The sequence below is a fragment of the Gossypium hirsutum genome, chromosome D02, assembly GCF_007990345.1.
Source record: "Gossypium hirsutum isolate 1008001.06 chromosome D02, Gossypium_hirsutum_v2.1, whole genome shotgun sequence".
Taxonomy (NCBI): Eukaryota; Viridiplantae; Streptophyta; class Magnoliopsida; order Malvales; family Malvaceae; genus Gossypium; species Gossypium hirsutum.
Window position 1 is genome coordinate 51,790,234 of NC_053438.1, and position 19,143 is coordinate 51,809,376.

Genomic DNA, 19,143 nt, shown 5'->3' on the forward strand with positions numbered 1-19,143 from the left:
TCCCCTAAATTTCATAGACATGCCCCTATTTGTACTTTGGTACCCCTAAATTACACATACATGCCCATATTTGTACATTGATACCCTTGAATTGCACAGACATGCCCCGGTTTCTACTTACGTACCCCTAGATGTACTTTGTACTTTGTTTAGGCATTTGTAATTCCGAATTGGCTAATATATGAACTGTATTCAATTTATTGATAGATTAAACGATATGCTACGTTCTTACTAATCTTTAGAAGCTTATTTGTTTTTGTGGATTGTTTTGTTGATCATTATTGTTGACACTTTGGGCAGATCAAATCTTTAGCGCACATTATCCACCGACTTTGGTAGTTTTTCTATCTCCTAGAATAGTGGCATGTATAAACTTCAGTAGTTTAATTTGGGGTTGAAACGTATTTTGGATGTTATCAAATGGTATTTGATGATGTGTATATAATAATTAATTGTGTTTGTGTTTTGATGCCATATATGCATAAATAGGTTATGATGCTTACTTTAGACGGTACTTTTTGTCATTTTTTATAATGAATGAAAATGGTTTATTGGTATCGTTTGATGGTTTGAGTCATAAAGCTACTTTAGGTTATATGTTTATTAGGTTTTTGGAATTTGTAGTTGATGAATATTTAGTAAAGTTTGCATGATTTGGTAGGTTTTGGTAATTGATATTAAGGTGCCTTGTATGGCTTATTAGTTGAATGATCTTGGACTATTGATTTGGTCATTTTATGTAGGTTTTGGGTCATGTTTAAATGCCTTGATATGGTGTACTAAAGACCTTTAGGTAGTTGCATGGTTTGGTGTTGGAAATTGCTTATTTTTTGGCAAATTCATGTCCAAACGGCCTAAGACATTAGCGTGTGTGTAACATCCTATTTTCAGTGAAATCCAAACAATGGTTTTAGGACCACAAATCCGACAAGTAAAAATTTATTTTTTTTATTTTAATGTCTACAATAAATTAGTAAGGTCGTATAAAAATATCCTGAATAAATTTTGATGTTTGCATGCTTAATTAAGTAAAAATGACTAAATTGAAAAAGGTGAAAAAGTACAGTTCTATTAGCTAAAGGTGATAAATTGCTATGGAATTTTAATGTGAGTGACTTAAATGGTAATTGAACCATTTAATTAGTAGGTGGAAAATTATGGACATAGAATTAAGTAATTTTAAAGTTTATAACGAAGGTTGATTTTGTAAATTAATAATTTAACTTAAAACATATTAAAAAAATTAAGGCTTTATTTTGGTTTTCATCTTATACATCGAATTTAGGAAGAAGAAGAAAACCCTCCATTTTTGCACCTTGAGCATTCGGTTATATCTCCCTTGCATGTAAGTGTGTTTTCATCTCGTTTTTAATTATTTCTATGTTTTTGAAGTCATTGTAGCATAATCTAACTAGACGAGGGACTAATTTGCAAAAATGTTAAAGCTTTAAGGTTTTTCCATGAATGTTCTTGCATGATTTATGAAGTTTGATGAAAGATTATGAGTCCTTGTTGTTAAAGAAAAAACTTTTGTAAAGTTATTTTTTATGAAATTATAATTTAGGGATTTATTTGTAAAAGTAGTAAAATATTATGTTAAATTTGTGAACTGTTGAACTGTATAAGGTTGTATAAGTCCCTAGGTAAATTGGCTAGCATGAAGTGTGGACAAAATTGTATAAACTTCTATTTACTAGCTTAAGGACTAACTTTAAAGAAGTTAAAATATTAGGGGCAAAATTGTAATTTTGTAAAAGTATGAATTTTGGACTTAAATGAATAGAATGAATATTAAATAGATTTAATTTTCTTATTTAGATCAAGTTAAGCCTCGTACGGATCTAGATCGAGGGAAAGATAAAGCCTCAGTTTAGTTGATTCTATTTCGACATCTTTAAAATCGAGGTAAGTTCGTATCTTTAAATAACATTTTATTGTTATTTGATTTATATGTTATTATGCTATTTATAATGACATGTTACAATGGAAATCCAACGACATTTTGACTATTATAGAGTCCTGTTTGAACATTAGGAATATATAGGATACAAACGACATGTCATTAGGATTATTATGTTTCGGGTGCTGGTCCTGAATGTCCTATCGATGGCTGAGTTCCAGCATTTGTTGTGGATACTCGTCAGACTTGTATGAGCAGTATCATGTAGCTACATTCCGACCGTCAGCTTATGTGAGCAGACCCATTTATGGCTCAAGTGAGCATCGATGTAAAGAAAAAAGGAAAAAGATTGGTTTCAACCATATGTTTAGCACACTCTATGTGAGCTTCCCGCATATCCAATATTATTTTAAGTGGTTCAACGGGCATGAAAAGGGATGGAATGGTAAGTGTTCCAATGGCTAAGTCTTGAACTTACGGAAAGATAAGAATTGAGGATGATTAAAGTATGTATAACCATGTTTATAGAAAGTACGAATTCAAATGTGCTATGTTCATGAAATCTATCTTACCATGGGATGATTTTCTTAAGTCATGTGTTTAAGCACTAACTTGTGTTGTTTTTAATGCTTAGGCTTGTGCCAAGCTTATGTTGGATTAGTTCATGTTTAATTTTAAAGTTATGCATTGAAATGGTAAGTTATGCTCATGTTATACGAACTTACTAAGTATTATATGCTTACGTTTTTTCTTTCCTATGTTTTATAGTTTATCAGAAGCTTGATCGGTTTGGAAGCTCGTTGGAGACCTATCACACTATCCAGTGATTATATCGGTAGATTTTGATGTTTTGGTCAAGGTTATAATGGCATGTATAGGTGAATTTATGTTTAATGGCTAGTAGATGATTTTGGCATGTAAATGTTGTTTTGAATATATGGTACTTTTGGTACCTTATGGTTTTGATGTTAACATGGTCAACTTGATGCATAGTTTATGACCAAAGTGGTAAGTGTTAGTATGTTTGCAATGTGGTCAATTATGGTATGCTTTGATATGGAATTGAACTAAATGTGTTTGGATGAAATATGATCAAATATGTATAAGATTATGTATATGTGCTTAATTGTGATTGAGGTGCCTATATGGCATATTGGTTGGATGGATAAATAGATTATTGAATTGGTCCTATTATGCATGTTTTGGTATGTTTTGGTACCTTAATTATATGTGCATATTACTTGTAGGAACATGCTCAAATGAGTGAAAGAAATGGCTTGATTTTGGTCAATTTCTTGTCCACACGACCTAAGACACGGGCGTGTGTCTCAGTCGTGTGTGACACACAACCATGTGACACGGTTGTGTGTCCCCTGTAGGTTTTAAATGGTACAATTTAGGAAGTTAGATGGCCTAGCACACGGCCTGACACACGAGCGTGTGAAGCCATTTCAAAAGTTACACGACTTGGCACACTAGCGTGTGGCTTGGCCGTGTGACCCAAGTCAGAGAGTTACACGGGTTGGGACACAACTATGTGTCCTTATTTTGAATGTTACACGGCCTGATACACGGACGTGTATCTCAACTATATGAGTCACACAGCCTGGCCACACAGCCGTGTGACCCCTGCTGCTTGAATTTCTCTAACTTTGTCCTCAATGCTTCAAAAGTTTCCGATTTAGTCTTGAATAGTTTCTAAAGTGATTCTAAAGCCTCGAGGGCTTGAATAAGGAACGACATGCATGAATATGAATTGATTATGCTGGACGACATGCATGAATATGAATTGATTATGCTATGTTTAGTGAAATTTTTGGAAATGTATATTTTTATGCAACGGTTTTACAATAATGATATGTAATCCTATTCTGGCAAAGGATACGGGTTAGGGGTGTTACACTGTGACTCAACTGTGTGTGAAACAACTGTGTGTGACACACGGCCAGGCAACACAACCGTGTGTCCCCTATAGGTTTTAAAGCATGCAAGTTTTGCTACTACATGGCCTAGGACATGGCCTGGCACACGGACGTATGGCTTGGCCGTGTGATCCAACTTAGAGAGTTACACGAGTGACTACACGAGTTGGGACACTACTTTAGACACATGCGTGTGTCTCGACGTTGTGACTCCTATAGTCCAATTTTTCAAACTTTTTCTTATAATTTTTTATTGTTTCCAATTTGATCTCAAATTTTTCTTAAGGGGTCGATCAAGGGACGCTATCTATGTGATTGAATGTATTAGATTATGTTTACAATAATGTATGAAATGAATGTTTTAATTTTACGTTTGTACAGTAATGCTCTGTAACCCCACTTCGGCGACAGATTCAGGATAGAGGTGTTACATGCTAGGTAAATTAAAATTTTGTGGCAATTCTCAAAGAATAAGTGGGAAAAAGTTTGTACTGTTGAATTATAAAGGTTGGAATTACTCAGTGGTCGGCTGTTTAACGTTACAGCAATAATGTGTAAGTGTACACTGTCGATGCAAGTATAGCAGACAAATATGAGTCTGTTGGATATCGATCCCACGAGGATGGTTGTCTTTTGTCTATCAATGTCAGTGCAATAAATAGATAGAAACGAGATAAATTGTAAGGGTAGTTGTCAAAGAAATAACTTGAAAAATAATAAGATGAAATATGATAATTATAAATTGGGATCCCCAACATGAATATTCAACAAAATCCTAAGTGCTCACAAGGTATAAAAGGATAGGTGATTGTCGATGCATTAAATTGCAATGAATATCTTACCAAGCTTAACTTCTATATTCAATCTAAGACTTAAACAGGTACATTAACCACACCTTCCAGTGATGGCAATGGAACACTATTAAGAACAAGTGGATTAAATTCCTCTAATCCTCAAGCAACTCCCAATGTCATGCTTATTCGCTTGAACTGTCGCTGCACTTTTTAGTGTCAGTGACCGCAATAACACTTCCATGCTAAAAACATTCAAACCCAAAGATTAAACAGTATAAGCAAGATTGAATAAAATAACATTTAACCTAGAAATCATTTGTACTTCCATACAAACATGAAATAGAAAGTAATCACCATCACTTAGAAAAGAAATATAAAAGAAACAAGTGGAGAATACTATTCCTAGATAATCTCGACTTGAATCTCTCCATTCCCTCTTGTGTCGCACTCAGGGCTCCTTGTTAGGAGCTAATCTGCGTCCCTTTCATCTTGGTTCACTCGTAGGAGACTTAAGCCACCATAGCTGAAAAGCTTCAAAAGATAGGTTCAAGAAGATAATACCCCCCAAAAAGCCTTCTTTTTTTTTCTTTTTCACGTGAATATTTATATTCTTCCAAAAGCACATGTGTCCTTTCATTAGAATCATGCTGCCTCTGTATGTACAAGTTAGTTATACCTGACTGGATAGCTCAAACATTTTTGTTCTTGTTCAGACAACTGTCAGGTGCGGCGACAATTCTATGTGCAATCTGGAAATACTCATGCAGCGACATCGATACAAAAACATGAAAAAATTAAGGATAAGTAGGCTAAGATCCACTGAGTTATAAAATGTAATTTACTGAACTAAAAATGCTAAAATATGTGCTAAAGATGACTAAATGGGGGCAAATTAACCAAAAGTAGGGATAAAACATATGTTCTTTCTAGTACTATTACTCGGGCTTATTTCTATAACATAATAATGCCATAGAAAAATCTTGACCATTCTATTGCTCAATAAATCACTACTGCAGTCTACTTCTTTCGAACACTAGACTTTGAGTTATCATTCTAAGTTTTTGTATGTCTACCGAAATAAAGATTGATATCCAGATTTTTCTCCCCTTCCCTGTACAGGTTGCAACTTATATGTCCAGATTTTTCATTCATATTGAAATTGAGGACAAACTGGCTGTAGCTATCTAGCAACGATTGAAGAATAACATCAGTGGCCAACTCTTAGCTCAATAGAAACCCAAGCTTAGACAGGCTTTCAGTATAGCCAATCATCTTAAGGACATGAGGTCTTACTGGGCTTCCTTCAGCCAGCTTACATTGGAATAGGGCCTTAGAGATATCGAACGTCTCTTACCGTGCTTGCCCCTGATAAAGTTCTTTCAGGTGCTCAATCATTTCATAAGCAACCATGTCCTCATGTTGCTTTTGAAGCTCAGAATTCATAGTGGCAAGCATAAGACATCCAACGTCTACCATGTCATCGATATGCTTCTTGTAAGCATCTCTATCAGCCCTCGAGGCATTAGCGGGTGGTTCGTTAGGAACCAGTTGTTCAATGACATATAATTTTTGTTCTTGTTTGAGGACAATCCTCAAGTTATGGAACCAGTCAAGAAAATTCAAACCATTCAATTTGTCCTTCTCAAAGACTGATTGTAATGAGAGTGTATTAGTGTTTGCAGCCATAGTGTATCTACAACAATAAAATATGCGCGTGTAAATTTATCAAATTTATATCAATCATTAAAAGGACTTTATTAAATGATGTTCCCATTATTTTATTACAAAATTAATAACCCTCATATATTAGTTTTAGAAAGGCTTTCTCGAAAAGTATTTCAAATGGGTTAAGGATCCATATTTCACCTCCTCTTAAGTCAGCTTTGGCTTTACTCTCAAGATTATGGCTATCTAGGTAAGCAACACTTGCTAATTACATCATATGTAACTCTTAAATTTTGGTAAACAACTCTTGTTCTAATCATCTTATGATTTATCCAAATTACTTGCCTCTAGGTTTCTAATCCATTTTAATATAACCTAGTTAAGTCATTAACCAATTTTAACCAGCGAATATCACTTGTTTATCGCGTTTAACCAAGACAAATACTAGTACTTCGCTTTAGCAGAACCTACACAGTATTGTTCGAGGCCTTAACGAGGGTAAAATTGGAAGGCTATATTGACTTAATATTTTAATAGAGGGATTTTGTTAAGGTTGTTCCATCTCACCAATTATGGTTTACCTTAGTCTATTTAATTGATCTCATCAATTAATGTGGTTCATTATTATCAAATTTTAACATATTTAAAATTTGACATGCTTTAGACATCCATAGCATCTCATACATGAATAAATAAAGCAATAAATAAATGCAATAGTTATAGCCCATAAACTAAGGTGGTGCAACCCAAGCCAATAGGAGAACCAAAAGGAAACCTAAAGGTGTAAGCCATTTCACAAGCTATTGGTCCACACTAGTTGGCCTATCTTCCTTCTCATCTAGCCTACAGCAACTCTTGCAAATTGCAATATACAGAAGCTCATTTTACGTACCGCATACCCCATTCAAATGAAACCTCATGATTTGATAACTTTTATCAACAGAATCATGTTTTCGGGATTTTAGTCCTTGAGGTTTAATGCCAGAACAACCCTTGTTCCACTAACCAGTTAACTTTTACTGGAAACTGTAAGTACCACCATCGCACCATTATAGATTTGTTAACACTTAATAGTAATAACATAAAACCGAATAGGCCATAACACCATTATTAACATTTAATCTATTGTCAAAAGGAACGGTTATTAGGTTACTCTTAAATGATTTAAATAGTCGAAAACGTAATAAAAATTGAAGCATGCATCTTATACAATTGCATCACCCAAGTATTTAAACCCAAGTATGTATCATACAAGTGGCTCTGATACCACTGTTGGAACGCTAGCACCCCTACGGCGCAGCAAAAAAATAAAACATTCGGCGATCCTAACCATGGATCCATGTGTGAGGAACGAATAGGAGTGAAATAAAGGTTTCAAAATTACTGAATCTTTATTCTGAGTAGACAGCAATGCCTCAGCAACAAGTAATCTGATCTACTATCAAACCAAACCGCAATCTATCATGACTACGGCCTCTACGTAATCCACCCAGTTGACAATGAACGAAGGAATCACCAAAACTGTTTCGAAAAAGACTTTGTTTTGACGGCTGCCAGGCCCAAGGAAAGAAAAAATGGGATTTTTATATTTATTTTTAGGGTTTATAGAAATTAAATAAATATAAAAATGTTCTAAACTGAAAATTATAATTACATTAATTATAATAATAATTTCGGTAAACTATATATCTATTTGAATTTATATACTAACCAAATTCATGTTCTCATTATGCGTACAATAACCTTGAACATAATGTGTTCGATATTTGATTGCCCAATTAAATTAATTCTATAATTAATTTAATTCAAGCGACAATCAAACACAATACCAACTATGTTTTATTCCGTTCATTTCAACCATAGGGTGTGACCCTGTAGTTTCTTGTAACGTTAGCCGTAATACTAGAACGATTCCAATGTTACAAACAATGAGTGGCACTTAGCAATGCATCGTTGCTACCTAAGTCATAAGAAATCATGATTCGACTTAACCTTTTATGATTAACCTTTCATGCAATAATCCTTAAGTCCTTTATCTCTGGATTGGACACAAGTCATGGAATAGTTACACTTGCATAGTCCATTCCATGTTCATTGATATCTTAAGCAGACTATGATATACAAATAAGTGTGACATCTCATATCAGCTTATTTGAGCATGGCCATGCATTTCTAGTCTCACTCAATCAAGTGGCCTAAGATATTACTCCCATTATGTAGGAGGGAATTATCCTATATCGATCAACCATATCCCTCTACATAGATCGTGGTATATCCAACATCAGCCTTTATAGAACAACCAGTTATGGTATACGTTTGACTGTATCAAAATATACAACTCACGATGTTGGGATTATGATGATCTCAAGTTTGAGGATCATATACATATTAATCACTATGAGTAACGTTGTGACAATTACATAATAATCCAAGAAACATACTCATAATGGGTTAGTCTAATATGTTGTTCTCTAACACACATATTCATGCATCGATTTTGACATTCCATATCAATGAAAACTCTTTATCATCAATCAACTACATGTTAGTCTTAATGCATTATTGTTGTCCTATCCAACAATAATACTTGACTAAGGACTTTAAGAATAATCATATTATTCTTAGGACATTATTATAAAACAGATTATTTATACACAAAAAAAAAAAACTGAAATAATAATGGTAACGCCTTATATTAATAAACATGATAAATCAAGTATGTTATTACAACCATCTCATGATTGATCTTTGGGCATACTCTAACATGATAAACCAAAAACTTGCAAATATCTTGCTAACCGAGCTGTTAAAAGAAAATACCGTTTGAACTGAGTAACCGGGGTAGGGTGCTTGGGTTGTCATCCTAGTTCGTGTAAAAAGGTTTTACTACGTCCAAAAATAAAATAAAATAAGATTTACTGTATGAGTAATTGAGAATTATACCTTGCAAATTTTAGTTCAAACTCAATTTACTGAAATAATTTAGTTTACATGTTTCAATTTTATGGACACTTGTTCATCAAACTAAGTATTTTGAGCACTTATTTATTTTTTGCCTATATTGTTTGCATTGATTATGGATGCAGAAAAGAAACTTGATTTCTAATAAATTATTCAATAATTTCTAACGTATGAAAGTCCAATATGCTTGAGGGCAAGCATGAGCTAAGTAGGGGGATTTGATAATATGTTAAATTTGCATGATTTTGTTTGTGTTTAAATCGATTAATTCTTGAATTCATCCGTGCCAAATAAGTGATTTTATGTTTTAATCTTTTCAGGAATGCAATTGGGGTGTTATGAGTCAAAAATGAGTAGAAAGGACTAATTTGTAGCAGAGTCAATAAAGTGGGGCCGAATTAGAAACTTGGAAATAGTCAAGGACTTATCAGATTTGTTTTGAACTTGTAAAAGCTAAAATTAGAAGAAAATCTAATTTTATTTTTATTTAATTCTAATTTTATGTAGAGGGTAGTTAGGCCAAGTTTAGTATATCATTTGTATATAAACAGGGCATTTGTGGTAGCTTGAAAAACACCTTGAATACATTGGAAATTGATTGGATTTAATGTAATTATCCATTTTATTCATTTTTTTCAAAAACCTGCAGCTTATTCTTTTTCATTTTGCCAATTTTTGTTTCAATAGCTTTTAATTTCTTTATTGGCTTAATTTTTTCCATGTCCCTTCCATTTTCCATCAATCTCCACTACCATTTAATCTTTTTCCATAAACCAACCAAAGCATGATTAAATCCACGCTCCACTAAAATTCTAACTTAGCTTTAGGTCGGTATTATTTCCGGTCAGGAATCGTGACAAATGTATCTGTACTAAAGAATCCGTCAAATTAGTATTCACCATTTCTCTAGAATATTGGGATTGACAAATTCATCCCTTAAAGTTAGCTCGATTTCAATTCAAAGAGTGTACATTGGGTTGAAGTGGTTTTAGCATATAGTTGAGAAAACGAGTCGGCCATGCTATATTTGGATTTTTATGAACAAGTTAGGGACGTTGTGATGAGATTTAAACATCTCACAAGATTGATGCCGTTAATTGGATTTCAGTTCTTCAGAACGCAAGGCTGTCGAGGTCTTGAATCGCGAACATGTGTATCACAATTAGACAATCAGTAAGGGTTGGTTTACAGGGCGTACTGGGATCAACTACGAGAGGAAGAATTGGTGGTTAGGACGTTCTTAACCACTATAACCAGCTTATTTTTTGGAGAAGAAAACTAATTTTTGAGGATCGATTCAAATACTAGAATCCACCGAGTCTAGGGTTAAGGCTTTCTAATTCTGTTTACAAAAATCCAAATTCATTTTCTAATTTAATTTTACTTTCAATCTCTTTAATTTCTTATTTATACTATTTTAATTATTTAATTTCTAGACATTGTCAACTCCCCTAATTTATTTCATTTATTTTTCAGTAGGTCTGTTTCGAGTTGTGGGCACAAATTTTGCCACGATAATTGTATCAACCGAAATTCTGTTCATAAGAAAAACATGGAAGTTGATCATAATATCCAATCCCTGTGGACTCGACCCTACTACTTTTTACTTCTGTTTAGAGTTATTTTATTGTAGGAATTATTTTTGGTGATTTCAACGCCCATTAGAGCCAAATCCCTACTCCTCACATAAGCCCAATATTTAGCTTGTAGTTGTTAGGCCTGCACCATCTCCTCAGTCAGGTGAAACTGATGGATTTCAAAAAAGGACATCCTTTGCTCTAATTGCTTTAAGGAGGGAAATATTGTGGGAGTATCTGCAGCAGAGGACGGGGTGGCATGGCTATGCTAAGTTTCCCTAGCAGCATCAGTGCCATGGATCTTAGCAAAGATGGTCTTGGTCAGCCCACCTTATTAAGGGTGATATCCTCCTCCGTATTGAGAGGGACTTAAGCAGTTCGACATAGGGCATTAATAACTGAAGGAAATTTAGGCTATCCGAATTCTTCTCAGCACACCTATGTACTTCTTGAAAAATGATCCTCCCGACATTAATCTTTCTCCCTTTATATAATGGAGTACAACAAAAGCGTTCACTCTTTCAAAACTGTGGTATTGTGTGTAGATGGCATAAGTCAGCTTCTCAAGAAATGATAGCAAATATTCCCAATGGGCTTCAACAAATCCCACTCGATAGTATAACATTCTTGGCTGGAAAAAGTCCATCGTGTGCCCTCAATACATAAATCCTCCAATACCTGGTTTAACCCTTCAACAATAATACTTTCAGCAAATGGTGTGTGTTCGTCCTGTATACCTGCAAGACCAAACTGTGTAGTAATATGGTCTTCATCAAAAGGAATGGACGTACCTCGTACGTAAATAAAAGGGGAATCTGAAGAGTTGACATGGGCATAAAACTCTCAAACAATATCTCTTAAAACATCTTCGGGGTGCAAACAAAAAGTATTCCATCCTTATTTTTCTACTATTGAATATACATATTCATTGTATCCCATGTATGGTTTATCTTTAAACAAGAATCATTACTCCAAACAGAAAGTCATTTTGACGATGTTGCTATTATATCTTGTGGTTGGGGCTACGTTAAAAAATGTTTTTGACTTATCTTTAAACAAGAATCATTGCTCCAAACAGAAAGTCATTTTGACGATGTTGCTATTATATCTTGTGGTTGGGGTTGCATTAAAGAATGTTTTTGACTGAGCAGCACCAGCCTTGATGATTCGGCAGTTTTGATACGAGCCATTGGAGAAAATTGAAAGAAATCGTGGAGAATATAATGGATAAAATTAGAGTTATTGGAGAGAAAATGTAGTAAAAATGAAAACTTTAAGAGAAGTTTAAAAGACGTGAGTAGCTGACGAGAGAAAAATAAGGGGATAGTGATGACAATTCAACAAAATTGAAATGTTCTAGGGAAGTTGCGTGCCATGGAGGAGGAAAGAATGAAAGTAAGAGGATTTTGGAGGGGGATGTGTAGTTCCCTAATCCCAAAGAGTTTAACTTCCCTTCTATGGGCTCGCCCAATAACAGACTTGGCCCAACTAAAAAAACCATCTCTCCCCTTGGACTTATTTGTCTAGTCTACCTTATGTTGTCCACTAATCAATTCCTCTATGACAAACTCCTCTGAAAATCACAACTCCTCAATTCACATTTTTTTTATCTTGCCTCTGAAAATCGTAAAAAAAATTTTCAAAAATAACAACAGAAATGAAAACAATATTAAATAAGTACTAAAAATAAAATTAAAGTAATTAATGAAAAGAAAGATCAAATAAATTGCTAGCTCAAACATCTAGGAGATCAATGAAGTGCTTGTCTCGATCTACATGGGCACCCCATAGTGCTTTAAGAGTTGCCCATTAACTTTAATGTGACTCCCATTTTCAAATATTTAATATTAACAGCTTCATAAGAATACACTTTGGTTAATTTAAAAGGACCAGACCGGCAAGACTTTAGTTTTCCTGGAAACAATTTGAGCCTAAAGTTAAATAACAACACCTATTGTCTGGGTTCAAATTGTCGTAGCATGATTCTTTTATCGTGCCAACGTTTGGTCTTTTCATTATACAGCTTAGCGTTCTCATATGATTATGCTCAAAACTCCTCCATTTCATTCAATTCTGACAACCATTTATGGCCAACAGTGACTCAATCCATGTTCAGCTTCTTAATAGCCCAAACTACTTTGTGTTCAAGTTCAACAAGAAGGTGACATGGTTTCCATAAACAAGCTTAAAAGGTGACATCCCCAACGGGGTTTTGCACGCAGTATAATACGCCCACAAAGCTTCATCCAACTTGGTAGACTAGTCCTTATAGGTAGGATTCACAACCTTTTCTAAAAAAAAAAATTAATTTCTCTATTTGAAATTTTATCTTGTTCGTTTGTTTGGGGGTGATATGTCATGACAATCTTATGTTTCACCCCTCATCACTAATAAGGGCTTTAGGTGTATCAAATCTTGTAAAAATGTTCTTATGTAATAACTTCATTACTGACCTTGCATCATTGGTAGGAAGAGCAACAACCTCGACCCACTTAGAGACACAGTCCACTGCTAATAGTATGTATACCTTGCCCACTGATGATGGAAATGGACCCATCAAGTCTATTCCCCATACATCAAACAACTCAATCTCTAGTATACATTGTAATGGAATTTTGTGTCTCCTAAATAAATTCCCTGTCCTCTAACAACAGTCACAAGACTAATAGAATTCATGAGCATCCTTGAACAAACTTGGCCAATGAAATCCTAACTGAAGTACTTTGGTAGCAGTCCTCATCCCTCCGAAATGTCCTCCGTATGGAGCTAAATGACAATGTTGTAGAATGTTATGTATTTCATCATCAAGGAACATTTCCTAATTATTTGATCAGCACAATGTTTAAAAAATAAAGGTTCATCCCAATAATAGTGTTTGGCATCATGAAGAAATTTCATTTTCTCTGACTATTGAGATTGGGTGGCAACACACCACTTACTAAATAGTTCACTATGTCAGCATACCAAGGTGATATCGTGGTGACTAACAACTGTTCATCTGGGAATTCTTCTTTAATAAGTGTATCATGACTACCTTCACTTCCAGATTTTATCCTTGACAAGTGATCAGTCACTTGATTCTCAGTCCCTTTCCGATCTCTAATTTCCAAGTCAAATTCCTGTGGAAACAATATCCACCTAATCAACCTCAGCTTAACATATTTCTTGCTCATTAGATACTTAATAGTAGAGTGATCTGTGTAGACTATGACCTTTATACCAACTAGATACAAATGAAACTTATCAAATGCGAACACCACAACCAATAACTCATTTTCTATGGTGATGTAGTTAAGTTGCACATCTGATAAAGTTTTGCTAGCATATTATATTCCCCGCAGTATTTTGTCTTTCTTTTGCCCCAACATGACTCGCATAGCATAATCTTTGGCGTCACACATGAGTTCAAAAGGTAGTGTCCAATTCGTAGCTAATACAATTGGTGTTGTTATGAGTTTTTTCTTTAACTCTTCAAAGTCTACCAAACACTATTCATCAAAATTGAAAGGTCTATTTTGCTCCAACAAAGTGCACAAGGGTTTAGATATCTTTGAAAAATCCTTAATGAATCTTCTATAAAATTTTGCATGACCCAAAAAACTTCAAATACCCTTAACATTGGTGGGAGGTGGAAATTTCTCTATAACTTCAATTTTTGCTCTGTCCACTTCAATTTCTCTTTGTGATATCATGTGTCCCAGGACAGTTCCTTCGTGAACCATGAATTGACATTTCTCCCAATTTAAAACAATACTCATTTATTCACAGTGGCACAGACCCAATTCTAAATTTTTCAAGCAATCTTCAAAATCATTCCCGAACAAAGAAAGGTCATCCATAAAGACTTTAAGAAAGTTTTCCACCATGTCAGAAAATATGGCCATCATACAATATTGAAAAGTTGTTGGGGCATTACATAACCCAAACGACATTTTTCTGAACGCGAAAGTACCATATGGACATGTGAAAGTTGTCTTATCTTTGTCATTGAGGGCTTTGTCAATCTGATTATATCCTGAATAACCATCCAAAAAATAGTATAAAGCTTTCCCAACTAAACTATCCAACATCTAATCAATGAATGGTAGGGGAAAATGATCCTTCCTTGTTGCCTTGTGAAGCTTGCGGTAATCCATACATACTCTCCATCATGTGATAGTACGAGTTGGTATGATCTCATTGTTATCATTATTACCACTGTGACACCTCCTTTATTGGGTACAAATTGCACAAGACTCACCCATGAGCTATTCAAAATCGAGTAAATGATGCCAGCATTAAGACACTTAATAATCGCTTTCTTGATGACTTCTTTCATGATCGGATTCAGTCTTCACTGCTGTTCAATGGAGTTGCTTGGGAATTCCTCCAAAAAAATCTTATGCATGCAGAATGTAGGGCTAATTCCCTTTGTATCAACTAGGGTCCATCCCAATGCTCTATTAAATCACTAAAGAACTTCAAACAGCCTTGCCTCTTGCTCGGGTGTCAGCTCTATAGAAATTAGTTCCGACGAAGTACTATTGTCACCCAAGTATGCATACTTTAAATGTTACGGCAAAAGTTTTAACTCCAATGTAGAAGGTTCCTCTATAAAGGGTTTAGGCAGGTCGAAAGGTTAATTTGATAAATTCAACGGTTCAAACATCTCTCCTGGGCTATCCACCATCTGCTTGGAGGCCATAAATTCATCGAACTCCTCAAAACTCATTGTATCACACTACTCAAGTGAGTCTTCGTCACTATCAGAATTGTTGTGGCAATATCTGGTAAATTCCTCCACTGATGTTTCTATTAACCCAATGGCGTGGCATTCATCATTAACATCAACACATCTCAAAGCATCAAATACATTCAAGGTTACCTACTGATCATTTACCCTCATACTTAGCTCGCTTTTCTATACATCAATTAAAGTTCTGCTTGTAGCAAGAAAAGATCATCCAAGAATAATTGGCACAATTTGGTCAGCTTCACATTCTAAAATAAGAAAATTTTCATGAAAGAAAAATTTATCTACTCTTACCAGCACATCTTCAATTTTACCTTTTAGATGCACGTAGGATAAGTCAGCTAGTTGCAATGTAACCGTAGCAGGTTTCACTTTTCCAATTCCTAGCTTCTTGAAAATAGACATAAGCATTAAATTTATACTCGCCCCTATATCACATTATTCTTACCAACATAATGATTTCCAATTGAACATGGGATCAGAGGCGATTCTAGGGGGCTAGCATGGGCCCCGACCTTCCTTAAAATGAAAAATTATCATTTAGGCCTTCTAATTTTTTTAAAAATTTTAAACTAGGAAAGGTAAAATTGTACTTTGGCCCCCCTTAAAATTATAAAAATTTGATTTAATCCTTTAAAAATTATAATGATATAGACTATAAAAAATTAAAATTTCATTCGGCCCTCCTAATAATTTGTTAGTGAAACTCCCTAAGTCTTTCAACTTTGGAGCTAATTTATTCGTCAACATTGATGTGCATCCTTAAGTGAGAGCAACAATCTCAAATTCTCTCAATCTATGCTTTTTCAACAATATATCTTTCATAAATTTCACATAATTGGGCATTTTCTTCAAAGCTTCAACCAGTGATATGTTAATATGGAGTTGTTTCAAAACTTCCAAAAATATTTTGAACTAAATATCTAGCTCAGAATTATGAAATCACTGAGGAAAAGGCAAAGGTGGCCGTCCTTCAGATTGCTGATATTGTTTTGTCGTGACATTCTTGTTGATAACATGATCTAGTTGTGCAACAGCATTTTGCTGCTTACCCTTTTCAAATTTAGTATATTCTTTAGATGGCTCTGGGATCTTTACCTAGTTGTTATTCAAGTTTTCCTTTTCTGTCGTGGCATCTTGAGCAATGTCATCAAGTTGAGTTTCACTTCTATGAGTGATGGTCTTGCACTGCTCCTTCCATTGTGATCTTGAATTCTCGGTATCACTAGGTAATTCCCCTTATGGTCTCGAATTCAAAGCGTTCACTATTTGCCCCACTTGAGTCTCAAGAGTTGGGAGAGACACAGTCTGACTCTGAATTGTAGCATCATTCTTGGCCATATATTCCTTCAATACAGTTTCAATAAATGACGATGTTGAAATCGATGCCTAACCTTGTATGATTTTTGGCCACGACATAGGTTGAGAATAACTAGGCGATACATTGATGGCGTATTGTCTTGCCGTATTGGTGAAATTCCCCACACCTTGATTATACCAACTAAAGTTTGGATGATACTTTCACCCAAGATTATACATGTTGGAATAGGGGTTATTATTCCAGTCGAAATTACCCATGTAGCACAGATTCTGGATTTGATGGGCATTTATTAAACACATGGTCTTCACCACAATAAACACACGGTAGTTCAGGTGATTTTAATTATTGGACTGCAGTAGGGTTTTCATTGTTTTAATCATATTAGCCAAAGAAGATACTTGGACTATCAGCATATTGATTGCATCCAGCCCCATAGTACCAGCAGCTCTCTTGCCCGTCCCAACTCTTGTGGTAGGATACTAATAATTATTTTTGGCAATCTTTTCCAAAATCTCATATGCTTTATTATAAGATTTATCCAACAAAGTACCATTGCCCAAAGCATAAACTACCATCCTCGTATGCGCATTCAAACCATTATAGAATATCTCCATCTGAGTCCAGTGTTGGAATCCATGCATCGGACATTTTTGAATTAAATCTTTGAATCTTTCCCAAGGTACATATAGTGTTACATCCTCCAATTGCTGAAAAGATGTGATGTCATTTCTAATCTTGGCATTCATATTAGGGGATTATATCATAGCAAAAACCTTTGGCAAAGATCACTCCATGATGCCACTATTCTCGATGGCAAAGCATTTAGTTATTCTCTCACTCGATCTGTTAAAGAATATGGAAATAGTTTAAGTCGCAAAGTGTCATCAAGCACACCCTACTGCCTAAACGAGTCATAAACCTCTAGAAAAAGTCGTAAAAGTAATCTTGGATCTTTAGTGGGTAGTCCACCAAACTGTCCTACTCTTTGTAACATCTAAAACATTACCAATTTCAGCTCAAACTATTGTGCATGTATTTGTGGTCTGACTATCCCTGGATTTTGGTCATCCAAAATTTACACAAAATGTTCTCGGATTGGTCTATCTCTGTCATCTATCACCCCACGAACATGAGGATTAGTGCCTTGCCCATTCAAATTATCATTCATACCAAGTATCACCCGACGAACAGGAGGATTAGCATCTTGACCATTCAGATTATCATTGAGTCCAGGATCATTCCCGTTCCTAACCATTTTTCGTAGTTCTTTCCGCCTTCTTCATAAAGTTCTTTTGATCTCTAGGTCAAAAGGATATTCTTTGTTAACAGGAATGTCTCTTCTCATGCACTGATGACAAATCTGTAGAAATTGATTATAACTAAGTTAAATAAAAACTAATGGAATTAAGTAAAATAACCAAACCAAATTACACCAAATTGCAGATCTTCAGCAACGGCACCAAAAACTTGTCACGTGTGAATATGATATGCGATTCGTGCAAGTATACACGCCGAATCAAGTAATAAAGTGATAAGTGATATTGTCTCCACAAGGATCAGCTTAGGTACAGAAATGGTGAAGTTATGATAATGAGTTAAGTGCACAGTGATAAATTAAAATAATAAGGATGAGTGCAAAATGTATACTGACAAATATTGGAAAATGCTAAGGCAAAGCAAGAATAAAAATGCAATGGAAATTACAAGAATAATTACGTCAATAAAACGTGAGGGAATAAATAAATAACTAAGAATGCTATGACAAAGATGCTACGGCAACGGATTAAAGTCGTACGATGTTGATTTGGATGGTTGGGACTACTAAGAATCTGCCCTTACTTTTAGTAATTCCTCAACACAATTTTACTTAATCTACTGCTCAGAAGGGACCTAAAGTGGCCCACTTCTGTCAAGAGCAAGGTCTCAAGTTATCTAGCCTTTATTTGTAGGCCTTATCACGATACCCTGCACTATTTTTTCTTCATTCTATACAAATGTTGCTCTATGTCTACAGTCTGCTGTGAGTATTCAGTCAAATACTCACTTCTATCATTCAATTTTGGTCCAACTAATCCAACCTTTTTAGAATTTGATTCAGTTTATGAACATGCTGCACATTCATCTATGTCTAGAGAATACAAACATACACATTTATAAAATAAAAACAATTGAATGAAATAGTAGATTAAAAAAATGCTTCAACCATTAAAGAAAATAAAAGTTTTCATCTTGTAATCCCAACCCTATGAGATTTAGCTCATGGGTCAACAA

The 19,143-nt window shown here is 34.8% G+C and overlaps 1 non-coding gene across 1 annotated transcript; it reads left to right on the top strand.

Moving 5' to 3' along the window:
* The first annotated feature begins 17,502 nt into the window (after positions 1-17,502).
* Positions 17,503-17,609, top strand: LOC121215129 (small nucleolar RNA R71). The gene has a single exon (XR_005910859.1). It is a non-coding gene; the product is annotated as a small nucleolar RNA R71 (small nucleolar RNA).
* The last annotated feature ends 1,534 nt before the right edge of the window (positions 17,610-19,143 follow it).